At 50.8% G+C, this 18,314-nt stretch overlaps 1 pseudogene; it reads left to right on the forward strand.

Moving 5' to 3' along the window:
* Positions 1–216: 216 nt before the first annotated feature.
* On the forward strand, positions 217–18,132 carry LOC135535032 (SH2B adapter protein 2-like; annotated as a pseudogene).
* The last annotated feature ends 182 nt before the right edge of the window (positions 18,133–18,314 follow it).

The raw sequence follows: 18,314 nt of genomic DNA on the forward strand, positions 1-18,314 counted from the left end.
TGTTGATCCAGTCAGATCAACTGACAAGCCCCTACGACACACACACACACACACACACACACACACACACACACACACACACACACACACACACACACACACACACACACACACACAGAGAGTACATTTGAATTGAAATCTAAAAGGAATGTGATCTGTGTGTGTGTGTATGCCTGTGTGTGTATGCCTGTGTGCATGCCTGTGTGTGTGTGTATGCCTGTGCGTGTGTGTGTGTATGCCTGTGTGTGTGTATGCCTGTGTGTGTGTATTTCTGTGTGTGTGTATGCCTGTGTGTGTGTGTCCAACAGTCATCAAAGCCCAAGGTGAGCATCCCTCTGTCTGCCATCGTGGAGGTGAGGACCACCATGCCCCTGGAGATGCCTGACAGAGACAACACCTTCGTCCTGAAGGTAAGGGTAAGAAACCATCACACAACACTATCACACAACACTCTTCTCCCTGTTCTGTTCGCTCTCGCTACCCTGTCTTCTCCCTGTTCTACCTCTCACAACACTACCCTGTCTTCTCCCCGTTCTACCTTTCACAACACTACCCTGTCTTCTCTCTGTTCTGTTCTCTCACACTGCCCTGTCTTCTCTCTGTTCTACCTCTCACAACACTACCCTGTCTTCACCCCGTTCTACCTCTCACAACACTACCCTGTCTTCTCTCCGTTCTACCTCTCACAACACTGCCCTGTCTTCTCCCTGTTCTGTTCTCTCACAACACTACCCTGTCTTCTCCCCGTTCTACCTCTCACAACACTACCCTGTCTTCTCTCTGTTCTACCTTTCACAACACTACCTTGTCTTCTCTGTTCTGTTCTCTCACACTACCCTGTCTTCTCCCTGTTCTACCTCTCACCACACTACCCTGTCTTCTCCCGTTCTACCTCTCACAACACTACCCTGTCTTCTCTCTGTTCTACCTTTCACAACACTACCTTGTCTTCTCTCTGTTCTGTTCTCTCACAACACTACCATGTCTTCTCTCTGTTCTGTTCTCTCACAACACTACCCTGTCTTCTCTCTGTTCTGTTCTCTCACAACACTACCCTGTCTTCTCTCTGTTCTGTTCTCTCACACTACCCTGTCTTATCTCTGTTCTCTCACACTACCCTGTCTTCTCTCTGTTCTACCTCTCACAACACTACCCTGTCTGTTCTGTTCTCTCACACTACACTGTCTTCTCTCTGTTCTGTTCTCTCACACTACCCTGTCTTCTCTGTTCTCTCACACTACCCTGTCTTCTCTCTGTTCTACCTCTCACAACACTATCCTGTCTTCTCTCTGTTCTGTTCTCTCACACTACACTGTCTTCTGTTCTGTTCTCTCACACTACCCTGTCTTCTCCCTGTTCTACCTCTCACCACACTACCCTGTCTTCTCCCTGTTCTACCTCTCACAACACTACCCTGTTCTACCTCTCACCACACTACCCTGTCTTCTCCCTGTTCTACCTCTCACAACACTACCCTGTTCTACCTCTCACAACACTACCCTGTCTTCTCTCTGTTCTACCTCTCAAAACACTACCCTGTCTTCTCTCTGTTCTACCTCTCACCACACTACCCTGTCTTCTCCCCGTTCTAGCTCTCACAACACTACCCTGTCTTCTCTCTGTTCTCTCTCACACTACTGTCTTCTCCCTGTTCTACCTCTCACACTACCCTGTCTTCTCCCGTCTACCTCTCACAACACTACCCTGTCTTCTGTTCTCTCACAACACTACCCTGTCTTCTCCCCGTTCTGCTCTCACAACACTGCCCTGTCTTCTCTCTGTTCTGTTCTCTCACAACACTACCCTGTCTTCTCCCTGTTCTACCTCTCACAACACTACCCTGTCTTCTCCCTGTTCTACCTCTCACAACACACTGCCCTGTCTTCTCCCTGTTCTACCTCTCACACTACCCTGTCTTCCTGTTCTTCTCCACTACCCTGTCTTCTCTCTGTTCTCTCACAACACTACCCTGTCTTTCTCTGTTCTGTTCTCTCACAACACTGCCCTGTCTTTCTGTTCTGTTCTCTCACAACACTACCCTGTCTTCTCCCTGTTCTCTCTGTTCTCCTCACAACACTACCCTGTCTTCTCCCTGTTCTGTTCTCTCACAACACTACCCTGTCTTCTCTGTTCTCTCTCACACACTACCCTGTCTTCTCTGTTCTACCTCTCACACTACCCTGTCTTCTCCCTGTTCTACCTCTCACAACACTACCCTGTCTTCTCTCTGTTCTACCTCTCACAACACTACCCTGTCTTCTCTCTGTTCTGTTCTCTCACAACCCTGTCTTCTCTCTGTTCTTCTCAAAACACTACCCTGTCTTCTCTCTGTTCTCTCACAACACTACCCTGTCTTCTCCCTGTTCTGTTCTCTCACAACACTACCCTGTCTTCTCCCTGTTCTACCTCTCACAACACTACCCTGTCTTCTCTCTGTTCTACCTCTCACAACACTACCCTGTCTTCTCCCTGTTCTGTTCTCTCACACACTACCCTGTCTTCTCCCTGTTCTGTTCTCTCACAACACTACCCTGTCTTCTCCCCCGTTCTGTTCTCTCACAACACTACCCTGTCTTCTCCCTGTTCTACCTCTCACAACACTACCCTGTCTTCTCCCTTTCTACCTCTCACAACACTACCCTGTCTTCTCCCTCTGTTCTCTCACACTACCCTGTCTTCTCCCCATTCTACAACACTACCCTGTCTTCTCTCTGTTCTACCTCTCACAACACTGCCCTGTCTTCTCCCTGTTCTGTTCTCTCACAACACTACCCTGTCTTCTCCCCTGTCTTCTCTCTGTTCTCTCACAACACTACCCTGTCTTCTCCCTGTTCTGTTCTCTCACACACTACCCTGTCTTCTCCCTGTTCTACAACTCTCACAACACTACCCTGTCTTCTCTCTGTTCTGTTCTCTCACAACACTACCCTGTCTTCTCCCCGTTCTGTTGTCTCACAACTACCCTACCCTGTCTTCTCCCTGTTCTACCTCTCTCAACACTACCCTGTCTTCTCTCTGTTCTACCTCTCACAACACTACCCTGTCTTCTCCCGTTCTGTTCTCTCACAACACTACCCTGTCTTCTCCCGTCTACACTACCCTGTCTTCTCTCTGTTCTACCTCTCACAACACTACCCTGTCTTCTCTCTGTTCTGTTCTCTCACAACACTACCCTGTCAACACTACCCTGTCTTCTCCCTGTTCTACCTCTCACACACTACCCTGTCTTCTCTCCGTTCTACCTCTCACAACACTACCCTGTCTTCTCCCTGTTCTGTTCTCTCACAACACTACCCTGTCTTCTCCCCGTTCTGTTCTCTCTCACAACACTACCCTGTCTTCTCCCCTGTTCTGTCTTCTCTCACAACACTACCCTGTCCTCTGTCTTTCTCTCACACTACCCTGTCTTCTCTCTGTTCTCTCACACTCTCACAACACTACCCTGTCTTCTCCCTGTTCTGTTCTCTCACAACACTACCCTGTCTTCTCTCTGTTCTACCTCTCACAACACTACCCTGTCTTCTCTCTGTTCTGTTTCTCTCACACTACACTACTGTCTTCTCTCTGTTCTGTTCTCTCACAACACTACCCTGTCTTCTCTCTGTTCTGTTCTCTCACAACACTACCCTGTCTTCTCCCCGTTCTGTTCTCTCTCACACTACCCTGTCTTCTCTCTGTTCTGTTCTCTCACAACACTACCCTGTCTTCTCCCCGTTCTGTTCTCTCTCACACTACCCTGTCTTCTCTCTGTTCTACCTTTCACAACACTACCCTGTCTTCTCTCTGTTCTACCTTTCACAACACTACCTTGTCTTCTCTCTGTTCTGTTCTCTCACAACACTACCCTGTCTTCTCTCTGTTCTGTTCTCTCACAACACTACCCTGTCTTCTCCCCGTTCTGTTCTCTCTCACACTACCCTGTCTTCTCTCTGTTCTACCTCTCACAACACTACCCTGTCTTCTCTCTGTTCTGTTCTCACACTGCCCTGTCTTTTCTCTGTTCTGTTCTCGCACACTGCCCTGTCTTCTCTCTGTTCTCTCACAACACTACCCTGTCTTCTCCCTGTTCTACCTCTCACACTACCCTGTCTTCTCCCTGTTCTACCTCTTACCACACTACCTTATAGACACGAATACCTGACAAACCAAACTAACAGCTTGCTTCTCTTTCTTGCAGTCTGTGCAGAAGTCTCTCTGTCTCCCCTCTGGACTCCCACAGTAACTGTTCTGTGGTTTGGTGTGTTTTCTCTCCACAGGTGGAAAATGGAGGTGAATATATCCTGGAGACCATCGACTCGCTGCAGAAAAACTCCTGGGTGTCTGACATCCAGGACTGCATGGACCCTGGGTAAATATTGACTGTTCACCGAGGGGGGAACAGCACACAGCCATGAATCACCCTGTAAGAGTTTGACAGATCCCTCTCTCACACTCTGAGTTTTCTGGTACAGTGAGTTTGTCTGTTCAGTCCAGGCATGTATTTAGACAGCCATAAACAGAGATACATTTACCTGTGTGTGTGTGTCCCCGTCCTGTGTGTGTGTCCCCGTACATTTACCTGTGTGTGTGTGTCCCTGTACATTTACCTGTGTGTGTGTGTTCCCTGTACATTTACCTGTGTGTGTGTGTGTTCCCTGTACATTTACCTGTGTGTGTGTGTGTCCCTGTACATTTACCTGTGTGTGTGTGTGTTCCCTGTACATTTACCTGTGTGTGTGTGTGTTCCCTGTACATTTACCTGTGTGTGTGTGTGTTCCCTGTACATTTACCTGTGTGTGTGTGTGTTCCCTGTACATTTACCTGTGTGTGTGTGTGTTCCCTGTACATTTACCTGTGTGTGTGTGTGTGTCCCTGTACATTTACCTGTGTGTGTGTGTGTCCCTGTACATTTACCTGTGTGTGTGTGTGTCCCTGTACATTTACCTGTGTGTGTGTGTGTGTTCCCTGTACATTTACCTGTGTGTGTGTGTGTGTTCCCTGTACATTTACCTGTATGTGTGTGTGTGTGTCCCTGTACATTTACCTGTATGTGTGTGTGTGTGTCCCTGTACATTTACCTGTGTGTGTGTGTTCCCTGTACATTTACCTGTGTGTGTGTGTTCCCTGTACATTTACCTGTGTGTGTGTGTCCCTGTACATTTACCTGCGTGTGTGTGTGTCCCTGTACATTTACCTGTGTGTGTGTGTGTGTCCCTGTACATTTACCTGTGTGTGTGTGTGTGTGTCCCTGTACATTTACCTGTATGTGTGTGTGTGTGTGTGTGACACAGGGACAGTGGAGATGACATTGAGCTGGCGTCATGTCCCCACGGTCAGGCGTCTAAAGAGTTCTCCATGGTGGCCTCCTGCAGCTGTGAGCTTCTGTCAGAGGGTGAGACAAACACACACGCACACGGACACACGCACGCACGGACGGACGGACACACACACACACATGGACGGACGGACGGACACACACGCACGCACACACACACACACACACACATAACCTAACCTCACACATTGCCTTTTGAGGGAAATGGATCTGGCTGCTGTGTAAGGTTGTCATGTACGTACAGTATCTTTATAATGTTGTGTTGTCTGTGTCCAAGGTGTTCATCGCACCCCTGAGAGATCCTGCGGCTCCGCAGCAGAACTGTATAGCGCCCCTCTGTCCGCTGTAGAGAACTACCCTTCACCCAGCACCCTTCCCATGTCCCCCTGGAGCGCTTCCTCCAGTCCCCAGAGGCCCAGGGGAGAAGCCCCGCCCCAGGTAAAGGGAACGGAATGGTGCTTGGAACGCGAGGATAGTGGGTTCAGTTCCCGGTGGTCCCCCTTAGGTAAACTGTCTCTTTGGATGAAATCAGGGGTGAAGGTAAGACAGCAGCGCAGACAGAAGGGGAAACCCAGACATGTCACAGGGGGGCTATAAAGCTGAAGCATCCGTTTTTAGGTTTCCTCACCACCAAATATGGTAGTGAGAGGAAGTTCCCTCACCACCAAATATGGTAGTGAGAGGAAGTTCATTCACCACCAAATATGGTAGTGAGAGGAAGTTCACTCACCACCAAATATGGTAGTGAGAGGAAGTTCACTCACCACCAAATATGGTAGTGAGAGGAAGTTCACTCACCACCAAATATGGTAGTGAGAGGAAGTTCACTCACCACCACATATGGTAGTGAGAGGAAGTTCACTCACCACCAAATATGGTAGTGAGAGGAAGTTCACTCACCACCAAATATGGTAGTGAGAGGAAGTTCACTCACCACCAAATATGGTAGTGAGAGGAAGTTCAGTCGCGGGTAGTGGGAGAGAGGATGGAACTCGGTGAAACTGGGCATTCTCATCGACAAAACATCTAAACATCTATCTAGGGGCGGCAGGGTAGCCTAGTGGTTAGAGCATTGGACTAGGAACCGGAAGGTTGCAAGTTCAAATCCCTGAGCTGTGGTTAGAGTGGACAAAATGTCAAGAAAACTGTAGGCTATTACATCACTTTAGATTATGATGTCATAGGCATGACACACGAGTGAATGGACTTTAACAGGTGGTGTAGTCTGCGCTCCAAAATGCGATGTGGTTCAACGAGAACACGGACATTTATCCAAGGCAGAGATGAGCGGCCGACACTGAGAGGCGTGCGGACAGCGGTGGACGCATACATTCTGGCCTAATGACATTCGTCAAATGTCATGACACTTTGTGATGTTTTGTGTAACAGATGTCTCGTTCCATTCACCAGTTTTTATTTTTTAATTTCACCTTTATTTATCCAGGCAAGTCAGTTAAGAACAAATTCTTATTTTCAATGACGGCCTAGGAACAGTGGGTTAACTGCCTTGTTCAGGGGCAGAACGACAGATTTGTACCTTGTCAGCTCGGGGGTTTGAACTTGCAACCTTTCGGTTACTAGTCCAACGCTCTAACCACTAGGCTACCCTGCCGCCCCTCCACTCTAACCGCCTAGGCTACCCTGCCGCCCCTCCACTCTAACCACTAGGCTACCCTGCCGCCCCTCCACTCTAACCACTAGGCTACCCTGCCGCCCCTCCACTCTAACCACTAGGCTACCCTGCCGCCCTCCACTCTAACCACTAGGCTTCCCTGCCGCCCCTCCACTCTAACCACTAGGCTTCCCTGCCGCCTCTACACTCTAACCACTAGGCTTCCCTGCCGCCTCTACACTCTAACCACTAGGCTACCCTGCCGCCCCTCCACTCTAACCACTAGGCTACCCTGCCGCCTCTACACTCTAACCACTAGGCTACCCTGCCGCCTCTACACTCTAACCACTAGGCTACCCTGCCGCCTCTACACTCTAACCACTAGGCTACCCTGCCGCCTCTACACTCTAACCACTAGGCCACCCTGCCGCCTCTACACTCTAACCACTAGGCCGCCTCTACACTCTAACCACTAGGCTACCCTGCCGCCTCTACACTCTAACCACTAGGCCACCCTGCCGCCTCTACACTCTAACCACTAGGCCGCCTCTACACTCTAACCACTAGGCCGCCTCTACACTCTAACCACTAGGCCACCCTGCCGCCTCTACACTCTAACCACTAGGCCGCCTCTACACTCTAACCACTAGGCCGCCTCTACACTCTAACCACTAGGCCGCCTCTACACTCTAACCACTAGGCCGCCTCTACACTCTAACCACTAGGCCGCCTCTACACTCTAACCACTAGGCTACCCTGCCGCCTCTACACTCTAACCACTAGGCTACCTGCCGCCCCAGTGCTTGGAGGCTGGAGGAGATATGTTGTTAGTGGATGAACGTGAGCGGGTATCGCCTAGTGAAGGAGTCCTTTTCGAAGTGGCTGTTTGACAATCAGATGAAAACATCATGACGGGTTGTGTTTATGCCACAATAAAAGGTTTTAAATGTTTGAAAAGTTAAATTACAACTAGCTCCATAGAGATCCTATTGATAGGGATTCTATGATTAGGCCCGTAATACTCATGGCCCGTAAGTGCGTGCACATATAGCAGGTAACCATGGATACGTGTCTGCTTAATGCCATTTCATTGTTGTACCCCGAGTGTACAAAACATTCCATGACACAGACTGACCAGGTGAATCCAGGTGAAAGTGTGTGTGTGTACGTGTACGTGTGTACGTGTGTGTGTGTGTACGTGTGTGTGTGTGTACGTGTGTGTGTGTGTGTACGTGTGTGTGTGTGTACGTGTGTGTGTATTGTGTGTACGTGTGTGTATTGTGTGTACGTGTGTGTATTGTGTACGTGTGTGTATTGTGTGTGTGTGGTGAATATACACGGAGTGTAACAAAGCATTGGAGTCAACATGGGCCAGCATCCCTGCGGAACTCTTTAGATACCTTGTAGAGTCCACATGGGCCAGCATCCCTGCGGAACTCTTTAGATACCTTGTAGAGTCCACATGGGCCAGCATCCCTGCGGAACTCTTTAGATACCTTGTAGAGTCCACATGGGCCAGCATCCCTGCGGAACTCTTTAGATACCTTGTAGAGTCCACATGGGCCAGCATCCCTGCGGGACTCTTTAGATACCTTGTAGAGTCCACATGGGCCAGCATCCCTGCGGAACTCTTTAGATACCTTGTAGAGTCCACATGGGCCAGCATCCCTGCGGAACTCTTTAGATACCTTGTAGAGTCCACATGGGCCAGCATCCCTGCGGAACTCTTTAGATACCTTGTAGAGTCAACATGGGCCAGCATCCCTGCGGAACTCTTTAGATACCTTGTAGAGTCCACACCCCGACAAATGGAGGCTGTTCTGAGGGCAAAAGCAGGTTGCAACTCGATATCAATAAGGTGGTCTACCTGTTTATCATGTGATCTCTCATCTTTGTCTCCTCCCTTCAGGGGTTCTAGGTGACGGGGCGACTGAGGCGGAGGCAGACTCCAGCCTGGCGGAGTACCCATGGTTCCACGGGACATTGTCACGCGTGCGTGCTGCCCAACTGGTGCTGGCGGGCGGAGCTAGGAGCCACGGGCTGTTTGTGATTCGCCAAAGCGAGACGCGCCCGGGAGAGTACGTCCTCACCTTTAACTTCCAGGGCAAAGCTAAGGTGAGCCAATCACAGAAAGGGAAACACCAAGGTGGGCCAATCACAGAAAGGGAAACACCAAGGTCAGCCAATCGCAGGCGGTTTACCTATACCACCTCCCCTTCACATGCACTGATCTTCAAACATAAGATGCCAACTGAAGGATTTGCTTTCAGGAAACAGGACAGGTTGCTGACAGACTATTGAGAATGTCCTTGTTTAGCCCAGACTTAAGTACTGGTGTGGATATTATGGGCATGCACACTGTATAGTGGGCGAGGCCAAATGGACCCCTATGCACTTGTGGAGATCTGAGAGGATTTGATTGGTATAAGCAATATGGTGTAGCTTCTACCTGCTTCTCCCCTCTCTACTCCTCTCTACTCCTCACTCACCTCTACTCCTCACTCACCTCTACTCCTCACTCACCTCTCTACTCCTCACTCACCTCTGCTCCTCACTCACCTCTCTGCTCCTCACTCACCTCTCTGCTCCTCACTCACCTCTCTACCCCTCACTCACCTCTCTACTCCTCACTCACCTCTCTACTCCTCACTACTCCTCACTCACCTCTACTCCTCACTCACCTCTCTACTCCTCACTCACCTCTCTACTCCTCACTACTCCTCACTCACCTCTCTACTCCTCACTACTCCTCACTCACCTCTCTACTCCTCACTCACCTCTCTACTCCTCACTACTCCTCACTCACCTCTCTGCTCCTCACTCACCTCTCTGCTCCTCACTCACCTCTCTACTCCTCACTCACCTCTCTGCTCCTCTCTACTCCTCACTCACCTCTCTACTCCTCACTCATCTCTCTACCCCTCACTCACCTCTCTACTCCTCACTCACCTCTCTACTCCTCACTCATCTCTCTACCCCTCACTCACCTCTCTACCCCTCACTCACCTCTACCCCTCACTCACCTCTACTCCTCACTCACCTCTACTCCTCACTCACCTCTCTACTCCTCACTCACCTCTCTACTCCTCACTCACCTCTCTACTCCTCACTCACCTCTCTGCTCCTCACTCACCTTCTGCTCCTCACTCACCTCTCTGCTCCTCACTCACCTCTCTACCCCTCACTCACCTCTCTACTCCCCACTCACCTCTCTGCTCCTCACTCACCTCTCTAACCTCTCTACTCCTCACTCACCTCTCTACTCCTCACTCACCTCTCTACTCCTCACTCATCTCTCTACTCCTCACTCACCTCTCTGCTCCTCACTCACCTCTCTGCTCCTCACTCACCTCTCTAACCTCTCTACTCCTCACTCACCTCTCTACCCTCACTCACCTCTCTACTCCTCTACTCCCTCACTCACCTCTCTACTCCTCACTCACCTCTCTACTCTCTCTACTCCTCACTCACCTCTCTACTCCTCTCTACTCCTCACTCACCTCTCTACTCCTCACTCATCTCTCTACCCCTCACTCACCTCTCTGCTCACTCACCTCTCTACTCCTCACTCACCTCTCTACTCCTCACTCATCTCTCTACTCCTCACTCACCTCTCTACTCCTCACTCATCTCTCTACTCCTCACTCATCTCTCTACCCCTCACTCACCTCTCTCTTCACCTCTACCCCTCTCTACTCCTCTCTACTCCTCTCTACTCCTCACTCACCTCTCTACTCCTCACTCACCTCTCTGCTCCTCACTCACCTCTCTCTTCACCTCTCTACTCCTCACTCACCTCTCTACTCCTCACTCACCTCTCTGCCCCTCACTCACCTCTCTGCTCCTCACTCACCTCTCTGCTCCTCACTCACCTCTCTCTTCACCTCTCTACTCCTCACTCATCTCTCTGCCCCTCACTCACCTCTCTGCTCCTCACTCACCTCTCCCTTCCCCTCTCTACTCCTCTCTACTCCTCTCTCACCTCTCCCTTCCCCTCTCTACTCCTCTCTACTCCTCACTCACCTCTCTACTCCTCACTCACCTCTCTACTCCTCACTCACCTCTCTACTCCTCACTCATCTCTCTACTCCTCACTCACCTCTCTGCTCCTCACTCACCTCTCTGCTCCTCACTCACCTCTCTACTCCTCTCTACTCCTCACTCACCTCTCTACTCCTCACTCACCTCTGCTCCTCACTCACCTCTCTACTCTCTCTACTCCTCACTCACCTCTCTACTCCTCACTCACCTCTCTACTCCTCACTCACCTCTCTACTCCTCTCTACTCCTCACTCACCTCTCTACTCCTCTCTACTCCTCACTCACCTCTCTACTCCTCACTCATCTCTCTACCCCTCACTCACCTCTCTGCTCTTCACTCACCTCTCTACTCCTCACTCACCTCTCTACTCCTCACTCACCTCTCTACTCCTCACTCATCTCTCTACTCCTCACTCATCTCTCTACTCCTCACTCATCTCTCTACTCCTCACTCATCTCTCTACTCCTCACTCATCTCTCTACTCCTCACTCACCTCTCTACTCCTCACTCATCTCTCTACTCCTCACTCATCTCTCTACCCCTCACTCACCTCTCTACTCCCCCTCTCTACTCACCTCTCTACTCCTCACTCACCTCTCTACTCCTCACTCACCTCTCTGCTCCTCACTCACCTCTCTGCTCACTCACCTCTCTCACCTCTCTACTCCTCACTCACCTCTCTACTCCTCACTCACCTCTCTGCCCCTCCTCACCTCTCTGCTCCTCACTCACCTCTCTGCTCCTCACTCACCTCTCTTTCACCTCTCTACTCCTCACTCATCTCTCTGCCCCTCACTCACCTCTCTGCTCCTCCTCACCTCTCTCTTCACCTCTCTACTCCTCCACCTCTCTACCCTCACTCACCTCTGCCCCTCCTCACCTCTCTGCTCCTCACTCACCTCTCCTCACTCATCTCTCTCTTCACCTCTCTACTCCTCCTCATCTCTCTGCCCCTCACTCACCTCTCTGCTCCTCACTCACCTCTCCCTTCCCCTCTACTCCTCTCTACTCCTCACTCACCTCTCCCTTCCCCTCTCCTCCTCTCACTCCTCACCTCTCTACTCCTCTCTACTCACCTCTCCCTTCCCCTCTCTCATCTCCTCTCTACTCCTCACTCACCTCTCCCTTCCCCTCTCTGCTCCTCACTCACCTCTCCCTTCCCCTCTCTACTCCTCTCTACTCTTCTCTCACCTCTCCCTTCCCCTCTCTATTCTTCCCCTTCTACTTATTTTTAACCTCTTATTTTCATTAATGTACAGGACTGTTATAAGTGAAACTTTATATTACTCACAATTCCCCCCCGCTCCCCTTCTCTCCCCTCTCTCTGCCCCCCAGCACCTGCGTCTGTCGGTGAATGGTAACGGTCAGTGTCATGTTCATCATCTGTGGTTCCACACCGTGTCAGACATGCTCAGGCACTTCCATGCCCACCCCATCCCTCTGGAGTCAGGGGGCTCCGCTGACATCACACTGCGTTCCTACGTACAAGTACAGGGTACCCCCACAGGTACGCCCAACACACACACCCCCACAGGTACGCCCATCACACACACACACACACACACATCCACAGGTACGGCCAACACACACACACACCCACAGGTACACCCAACACACACACCCCCACAGGTACGCCCAACACACACACACACACACCCACAGGTACGCCCAACACACACACCCCCACAGGTACGGCCAACACACACACACACACGGCCAACACACACACACCCACAGGTACGGCCAACACACACACACACACACACAGGTACGGCCAACACACACACACACACCCACAGGTACGGCCAACACACACACACACACACCCACAGGTACGGCCACACACACACACCAGGTCGCCCAACACACACACACACCCACAGGTACATGAACACACACACACACACCCACAGGTACACCAACACAAAAACACACACACACACACAGGGAACACAAACACACACAATGTAACTCCAAGTCAATCACACTTCTGTGAAATCAAACTGTCCACTCAGGAAGCAACACTGATTGACACATACAGGTTTCACATGCTGTTGTGCAAATGGAATAGACAACAGGTGGAAATTATAGGCATTTAGCAAGACACCCCCAATAAAGGAGTGGTTCTGCAGGTGGGGACCACAGACCACCCTCAGTTCCTATGCTTCCTGGCTGATGTTTTGGTCACTTTTGAATGCTGGCGGTGCTTTCACTCTAGTGGTACACATGAGACCCCCAGTCTACAACCCACACAAGTGGCTCAGGTAGTGCAGCTCACACCAGGATGGCACATCAATGCGAGCTGTGGCAAGAAGGTTTGCTGTGTCTGTCACACCCAGTGTCCAGAGCATGGAGGTGCTACCAGGAGACAGGCCAGTACATCAGGAGACGTGGAGGAGGCCGTAGGACACACACCCACAACCCAGCAGCAGGACCCACGCTACCTCCACCTTTGTGCAAGGAGGAGCAGGAGGAACACTGCCAGAGCCCTGCAAACACACCTCCAGCAGGCTATAAATGTGCATGTGTCTGCTCAAACGGTCAGAAACAGACTCCATGAGGGTGGTATGAGGGCCCGACATCCACAGGTGGAGGTTGTGCTTGCAGCCCAACACCATGCAGGACATTTGGCATTTGCCAGAGAACACCAAGATTGCCCAAACACACCACTGGCCCACTGTGCTCACACACAGATGAAAGCAGGTTCACACTGAGCATGTGACAGATGTAACAGAGTCTGGAGACGCCGTGGACGAACACACTGCACACCTGCAACTTCCTCCAGCATGACCGGTTTGGCGGTGGGTCAGTCATGGTGTGGCCCATTTCTTTGGGGGGCCGCACACACCTCCATGTGCTCGCCAGAGGTAGCCTGACTGCCATTAGGTACCGAACATGAGATCCTCAGACCCCAGGTGAGACCCCAGACCTGAATCCAATTGAGCACATCTGGGACATCATGTCCCCCACAGGTCGCTCCATCCACCAAACACCACGTTGCACCACAGACTGTCCAGGAGTTGGCGGATGCTTTAGTCCAGGTCTGGGAAATCAAACTCCACTCAGGAAGACCATTGAAAATACACCTCATCTGTTGTGCAAATGCCAACAGGCATTGTAGGGAGTTAGCCACCCCCACAGGCACGTGGAGGCCACACACACTACTGAGCCTCATTTTGGCTTGTTTTAAGGACATTACATCACAGTTGGATCAGCCTGTAGTGTGGTTTTCCACTTTAATTTTGAGTATAACTCCAAATCCAGACCTCCATGGGACCACAGACCAGTCAGTTCCTATGCTTCCTGGCTGATGTTTTGGTCACTTTTGAATGCACTCTAGCTGATCAGGATGGCACATCAATGCGAGCTGTGGCACATTTGATTGTCTGTCATTTTTGTGTCCAGATTTTGGTGTCAGGAGACACCATTCAGGAGACTATGTAAAGAAAAAGCAGCAGGACCGCTATCCGCCTTAATGAGAATATTTCACTGCCAGAGCCCTCAAATGACCTCCAGCATGCTATTATTTTGCATGTTCCCTTTATTTTTTTGAAACAGACTCCATATTGGTATGAGGGCCCGACGTCCACAGGTGGAGGTTGTGCTTGCAGCCCAACACCATGCAGGACATTTGGCATTTGCCAGAGCACAGTGGATACCCACTGGCGCCAGACCTCACAGATGAAAGCAGGTTCACACTGAGCATGTGACAGATGTAACAGAGTCTGGAGACGCCGTGGAGAACGTTCTGCTGCCTGCAACTTCCTCCAGCATGACCGGTCCCTCAGTCATGGTGTGGCATTTCTTTGGGGGCCGCACCCCTCCATGTGCTCGCCAGAGGTAGCCTGACTCCCATGCCGAGATGAGATCCTCAGACCCCTTGTGAGACTCCCAGACCTGAATCCAATTGAGCACATCTGGGACATCATGTCTCCCTCCACCAATGCCACGTTGCTCCACAGACTGTCCAGGCCTGGCGGATGCTTTAGTCCAGGTCTGGGAGGAGCTCCCTGCCATCCGCCACCTCATCAGAGCATGCCCCCTGCCTGGCACGTCTCACACCTACTCCTCATTTTGACTTGTTTTAAGTCATCACTGGAGGCCACACACACTACTCCCTGCCACTTTAATTTTGAGTGTAACTCCAAATCCAGACTCCCTGGGTTGACACATTTGATTTCCATTGATCATTTTTGTGTGATTTTGTTGTCAGCACATTCAACTATGTAAAGAAAAAGTATTTAATGAGAATATTTCATTCGTTCAGATGTAGGATGTGTTATTTTAGTGTTCCCTTTATTTTTTTGAGAAGTGTATACCTGCTCCCTTTATAAGTCGGAAATCGACTCTGCAGTTTTAGCTTTTACGGCACAGTGGATACCTGCTCCCTCGGGGTCTGACGTCTCGAGACCTGCTCCCTGTCTGACGTCTCGACCTGCTCCCTGTCTGACGTCTCGACCTGCTCCCTGCCTGACGTCTCGACCTGCTCCCTGCCTGACGTCTCGACCTGCTCCCTGCCTGACGTCTCGACCTGCTCCCTGCCTGACGTCTCGACCTGCTCCCTGCCTGACGTCTCGACCTGCTCCCTGCCTGACGTCTCGACCTGCTCCCTGCCTGTTTCATTGCTCCCTGCCTGACGTCTTCGAAACTTTGCTCCCTTATGACGTTTGGACCTGCCCCTGCCTAGCTCTGACCTGCTCCCTTGTTATTAAAATATAGTCTGATACTCTCGAAGCTCTCTGCTGTTTCAATGTTGAGAACGTCCTTCTAGAAACAGTTTGTCATTTATGATCAGTTTGGACAGCCCCTGGGTAGCTCTGTCTAACCCTTGTTATTAAAGATGTCAGTCTGATGTCTGGCTGGAAACAACAACATCGCTCGGTCCAGTGAATCGCTTGGGAAGAAGTCAGCAACCTTTCAGCGGGATGACCTCAGACTGATGTTTTCCTCCGTCTTAAAGGTTTTAACTAGATGTTTTAACCAGCCCCCCGCCCCAACCCCCACCGCACCCCGCCCACTCGCCTGGCAGGGGATGAATGCCCTCCTGTGCATAGGGAGAGAGGGGGTGATTATACAACAGGCCCAGTCTCAGGCCCCAACCCAACACTCACAAAGAGACCCTCTGTTTCCCCCGGACACACACAGTGAGTGGGTTGTTGGTCCGGCGTTATTGATACTCGCTGCCCAGCCGTGTTTTCATCAGTGGCACTACTGTTGTTGTCCCACCAAGAGAGGTGATGGTATAGAAGGTCGTCAACACTTTAACTTGTGTTTTATGTTTGGCATTTTAATGAAAGATACTTTGATAAAACAAACTGTATCAGGCCTCTTAACACTGCTCTTTTCTTACAGACAGATATCCCGTCTCTCTCTACTGCTCTCACACGGATGTGACCGTGCCTCAGCTCCCCACCCCACCCAGGGACCAAGGCTGCTGGACTGACCCAACCCTTCACCTCCCTGGGTTCTCGTTGCCGGCAGGGCCCCCCTCCGACACCCCGATATCATCCAGCTCCTCATCCTCGCCCATCGCCTTTCCTTCCCACTCCCGTGGTGAGCCAGGCAGCGGAGGAGGAGGAGGCGAGGGCTGGTTAGCAGGAGCAACAGCTCAGAACGTCTGTTAGATCCCTCTAGTGGTGCCTCGGAGGACTACCAAGAGACAGACGGAACACGCAGGGCCAGAGCTGTGGAGAACCAGTACTCCTTCTACTGAGTCTGGGCGTAACCAAACCGGGAGCTCTCATTGGCTGAGACACAGGACGTACAGGGATTTGGACTAAATAAGTGAAATGTCATGGATGGCTGGGGAGTGTGGATGGACATGGATCACTCATTATCTTGTTTATTTGCTTGTTTGTGTTCCAAGAGATGTCCTGTTTCTCCAATGTGTGTCTGTGTCCAGTTCACCCCTGGTTCTGTGGCCACACTCATCAGCTGACATTAAGGATATGAAGAAACAGATGATTCAGTATTGAGTGTGAGGAGAGAGAGAGAGGGAGGGATGAATGGAGACAGCGGGAGGGATGGGATGGATGAGGAGAGAGATGGATGGAGGAGGAGAGAGATGGATGGAGGAGGAGAGAGATGGATGGATGGAGGAGGAGAAAGGGGGAGAGAGTGATGGAGGGAGAGGGTTGGGATGGAGAGGGAGAGCGATGGGATGGATGGAGGAGGAGAGAGGGATGGATGGATGAATGGAGGAGGAGACAGGGATGGACGGATGGAGGAGGAGTGAGGCATAGAGGGAGAGAGGGATGGATGGAGAAGGAGACCGAGAGAGAGAGAGAGAGAGAGAGGATGGAGACACAGGGATGGATGGAGAGACAGGGGTGGTGGAGAGAGAGAGAGAGAGAGAGAGAGAGAGAGGAAGTGGCCCAGTGGAGGTTTTGATTCACTTCACCAGACCACTTCCTGTCTGCCTTACCCACAATTCCCTAGGAACAAAGCCTGTGTCACCGCCCTGCTAAGTAACCAGAGCTGAAGCTACCCTACCTAAATGCTTTTCCTCCCCAGGCCCTCTTGAGCATATCCCTAATGTTTGTGAAGCTGCTTCTCGTCTGTCCCGGATAGCCTCACTGTCCCCAAGGGGAGTTACAAGTTCAACCCGCTTTCTTTTCCTACAGCTTTGCCAAAATGAATGGTAACATCAGTAATAGTAATGGGTGTGTTAGTGTTATTTGAGATGTTCTCAGTGTACAGGCAAAAGGTCCTAGTGCTTGTCAGTTACACAGCGCTTTGATCATATGATATGATCATTGGCAGTGCTGACCTCAGGTCAAGGTGATAAATTATGCAGGGTTGGGGTCATTTCGATTCTAGTCCATTCAGAAAATAAACCAAATTCCAATTCCACATTGTCCTCTTGAAAAGCAATAGAGAATTGGAATCTCAGTGTACTTCCTGAATTGACTGGAATTTCAATGGAATTGACCCCAACCCTGAAAACATGATCCACATCTCCACCTACCAGAACACAGCTCAGCATTCCAGCTCTCATCTCCACCTACCGGAACACAGCTCAGCATTCTAGAACACAGCTCAGCATTCCAGCTCTCATCTCCACCTACCGGAACACAGCTCAGCATTCTAGAACACAGCTCAGCATTCCAGCTCTCATCTCCACCTACCAGAACACAGCTCAGCATTCCTGCTCACATATCAACATGGTGCCTACCATTTTCATCGAACACAGCTCAGCAATTCAGTCAAATTCAGCTAATATTCAACATGTTTAGTTTCCACGGATCTATGGGACGGTTGTTGATGGGGACAATCCAGAATATACTCATCTCCACCTACCAGAACACACAGCTCAGCATGGCAAGCACCTCAAGACATCTGTTTAC

Source organism: Oncorhynchus masou, unplaced genomic scaffold, assembly GCF_036934945.1.
Source record: "Oncorhynchus masou masou isolate Uvic2021 unplaced genomic scaffold, UVic_Omas_1.1 unplaced_scaffold_4351, whole genome shotgun sequence".
NCBI classification, from domain to species: Eukaryota; Metazoa; Chordata; class Actinopteri; order Salmoniformes; family Salmonidae; genus Oncorhynchus; species Oncorhynchus masou.